At 36.1% G+C, this 4224-nt stretch overlaps 1 long non-coding RNA gene across 1 annotated transcript; it reads left to right on the top strand.

The window, feature by feature from the left end:
- Positions 1-847: 847 nt before the first annotated feature.
- Positions 848-1615, top strand: LOC108382574 (uncharacterized). The gene is made up of 2 exons (XR_001849698.1): positions 848-1192; positions 1234-1615. It is a non-coding gene; the product is annotated as an uncharacterized LOC108382574 (long non-coding RNA).
- The last annotated feature ends 2609 nt before the right edge of the window (positions 1616-4224 follow it).

The following is a 4224-nucleotide window of genomic DNA, read 5'->3' as shown; positions in this document are numbered from 1 at the left end:
CAAAAAATTTCAAAAATCAACGGTATTTTGTAGCTAAAATTTAATGGGTTAACAAATTTTTAAATATTTATTCAAACATTATATTTATAAAAGATCTTAAGCAAAAAGTAGTTTTTCGTAATTATTATTTTTTGATTTGCGCGTGGCTCGCCCACTTATGTCAAATATTTGTATCTCGAAAACCACTTCGCCACTCTATACCAAATTAGATATAAACATTGCGCCTGACCTTCTTAAATAGCGTCTCGAAAATTTTTTAAATGGGACAAAAACTACGCTCTTTATGTCGAAATTTTAAAATTTACGTTTTTTCAACGTTGAATCGCTCGATCCCGAAGATTTGCTCATATACATATGTATGCACTTAAATATATGTAAGTGTAAAAAGCTCAACTTTCACTGAGTCTGTTTTACTTTGCACTTAACTTGATAGATTTACATGCGTACGCATACAAATAGATATGTACATGAACTTGTGCCCACACTAGGGTGATTGACTCGGTTTTTTCAAACCGGTTTTTGAATATTTTTCAATTTGGCGATATTAGAAAATTTGAAACATCGACGGAAACTGTCGAGTTTTGAACCGATATTATCGTTGGATAGGAGTGTGTAATAGGCGTTGCATTGGTTTTTGCTTTTTTCATATTCATTTTTTTCCTTTTTCTATTTATTATTTTTTTAATTTTATTTTGGCTATGGCGCTGGGTAAAAAGCGTATATCGACAGGCACACTTGCGATAGCATTCGAGATTGGCCATTTGCGCCACTTATGGCGACATTTAGCTGATGAATGCCAGCCACAAATATTTTCTTTATTTTTTTTCAACCAATTTTACAGCTGTGCTTTGCGATACGAGTAGCTGCCGAAAAAAAAAAATAAAAACTAAAACCAAAGAATAAAAACATTTTTTAACGTTGACTAGGAAAACATTCCAATCACGTATTTGGCTGGAGCCGTGTGTAGCTGTGGCGAGTGAATGTGCAACAAAGCGTGTAAGCTGGCAGCGAGTAGCAGAGCAACAAAAGTGTTAAAAAGTAATAGTAAAAAAATACGATTTAGATAACGCAAGAATAAAACAGATTGTTTAAAAAAAAAACAAAAAAAATACTTAAGCGCAGCAACAAAATTTACAGAACCAACAAAGAAAATTCCTCTAAAATGTACAAGAGAAAGGTCTAAAGTGCTTGGGTGTGTGCAGATGATGTTTTGTTTCTTGTAAATGCAACAAGCGATAAATCGATGATTCAGCAAAGAATTTGAAAAAAAAATTAAATAAAAAATTAACTGAAATTGGCTGAAGTGACTGGCAAGCTGCTAAAACAAGTGATTTTAACGAATGTACCTGCTGCTAAGACAAATAATTTTGCTTACTTAGTGAATGTGATTTAAAAGAAAAAATTATTAAAAAACAAATTATTTTAAATAACTCTACTTGCGGATTGCTTCAAAAAAAATAAATAAATAAAAAATAAATAAATTTTTTAACTTTTATGTCGCGCGCTTTTTCGTAATTTTTGTTCATGTTTTTTCTCGCATGCGATACATATCTCACAAAACTACCTACTTAACAAAAATTTATAATTAACCCTTTCGGGTACCAGCACCTAAAAAAAAAAAAAAAACAAATTCAAATTCTAATTATAATTCAACTGGCAAAATATAACACCCACCATCCATACATACCGCGTGCAACGAAAATAAATGCACCAACAGAGCTTAAGTTGCGCCCAATTATAACGCAGACGACGCGCAAAACGACAGCCTTTGAAGTTGCCGGCACCGCCTACGTCTACCACCTACCACCCACCTACCAAAAATCAACCAACCAAAGCGTCACACAAAGTTAATTAATTAGCGCGTAGTTACCACCTGAGGGAAAGGGAGAGCAGAGCAGAGGTTTTCATTTCGAAAAGTGTTAAATTAAAATCCATCAAAACGGCTAACGAAGCGCTCGCCCTGGCGGCTATATCAGCGCCAACAACACCACCACCACCACCATCAGCGTTGCTGCTGTTGACACCAACCTCAACTACGCCAACGACGCCAACGACGGCATCGACGCGCTCACCGGTAGAGGCGCCAGCAACATCAACGCCCCCCGTCGAACTGCGTTTGGCAGTGGCGTCAGCGCCACAAATTGAAGAAGTGGCAAGCTCGCACCACCAGGCAGCAACAGCTGGTGTAAAGCAGGGGGAGGTGTTAGAGGAAATTCTGCCCGTCGAAGCGGAGTTGGTGTCGGCGCAAAAAGCTGCAGCTGCAGGCGAAAATAGCAGCCTAACTGATAGCACAAGTGATATTGCGCCGGTTGTTGTTGCTCCACAGCAGTGCACAACGCAGCCGAATACGACTGTAGCAACAGCAGCTGTGCCAACAACAACACCCACACCAACACCAACGGCAACTCATACGGCTACCAGTAGCCCTCTTACGAACGGCAATAATAATAGTCTGCGCCGTAAGAACGGCAACTTTAAAGAAAGTCCAAAAGACGACGCTACCACCACCGCTTTAACTAAAGGCTTGTCTAACCATTATACCCTTGGTCGCAGCAATAAGCCGAAAGTTAATTTGAAAATGCCCTTCAAGGTTGCCAAACGTATTTGTCAGCGTCGCTTGCGTCCGAAGGCTGTCGACGAAAATTATCCACAACCGCAGTAAGTTTGTTGAGAAAATGCTATGTATGTACTAACATTTAAAAATTTTTAAGAGATTTATTGTTAACCTTTTCGTAATTGGTGTTGGAAAATATCGAGTACTTTTCAGGATCGAGTTCTTTGGTATCGATAGTTTTGAGGATCGGGTATTTTTGTGATTACTGAGTTCATTCTGCAACTTATTAAATTTAAAACATTAATCCCAAATTATAACAGATGAACGGCTATCTGTACTAGGTACAAGTACTCGAAAATTGTAGAAATTTGAAATTTAGTACACTCAGTTCTGAATACCGGTACATTTTAATATAATTCGGTAATTTTAAGAATCTATTCGACACTTAAGACTAAATACTTTGAATCGATCCTGAGCACATGTATCAGAGAGATGATTGGAACTGAGTATATTTGAGTACTGAGAACTTGTTTGAGTTCTGAGTACTTTTGAGTTCTTTTCTGAGTACTGAGTAGCGATACTTAAAAAAATCGGTCCGTCGATCCTTTTGAGAATCGAAATCTGAGTACTTTTGGTATCAATTTTGCCCAACACTAGTTATGATTATAGCTTAATTGGTTTACATAGGTTAACTAACAGAAGTGAGCTTCTGAGGGGAAACATAAATTTCGAGAAAAAATGCATCCCAAGAACTCCATGGGGAAGGCTTCCCCTTTTGAAAGAAAACAACTGAGTGTGTGTAGTCCTTACGCGGGAATAAGTGAAACTTAATTGAACGAATTCCAGTACGAACTTTTGCGACTTATGTAAAAAAAAAAACGTTAATGAAACAAGCGCTGTTATAGAAAAAACCTGCATACAATACGAATTATGTATGTAAATTAGGGTGGTCCAAACAACAAAGTATAAAATTTTAAGCCTCAACTCTTAGGATTTTTCTAAATGGATGAAAAGAATACCCATATTTTTTTGTTTAAAAAATTATATTTAGAACTGCTTCAAAGCCCATAAAGTTTTCCATGTATTTTATATAGGAAACAACACTTTTCCGTAGAAGTGGTATAGAATTTGAAAATCTATATTTTTTCATCGTAAAACTCTGTTTCTCTTCAAGCAGGGATCACACGATTTGAACATTTGTACAGATTTGTACATTTTCACAGGTACAGAGTGGTGCTTCTATTTGAAAATATAATCATAACAGCACTTGTAGTCACATAGCTTTGTGTCTCAAATCGTAAGCATTAATGGTCTCAGTGTGAGTATTCGTCCTTCGGCAAATTTCAATGTTCTCTGTCTAAATTACTTTTATTTTCACCAACCTCTCCATTTAATAATCATATCAGCAAGTACCTTCAATATATGTACCTATCTACATAACTTTCATAAGTCAAACTTTTTCATTGCAAATGAAAGTCTACGTGACAGTTTACAAATATTTGAAAGACAATTGCACAGATTCTTAAAAAATCTAAATATATACGATTACATACTCACATATGTAATAGCATATACGCAAAATTTATTCTTCCACTAACATACATATATACGAGTACACATATATTTATGTACACTTTTGTCGATACCTTACAGAGATCTGCATTTTTAAG

This window comes from Rhagoletis zephyria, unplaced genomic scaffold, assembly GCF_001687245.7.
Source record: "Rhagoletis zephyria isolate East Lansing unplaced genomic scaffold, Rhagoletis_zephyria_1.1 Rzeph_scaffold_27596, whole genome shotgun sequence".
Classification (NCBI taxonomy): domain Eukaryota; kingdom Metazoa; phylum Arthropoda; class Insecta; order Diptera; family Tephritidae; genus Rhagoletis; species Rhagoletis zephyria.
Note: the sequence above shows the minus strand (reverse complement) of the source record. Positions and strands in the feature narration are given on the sequence as shown.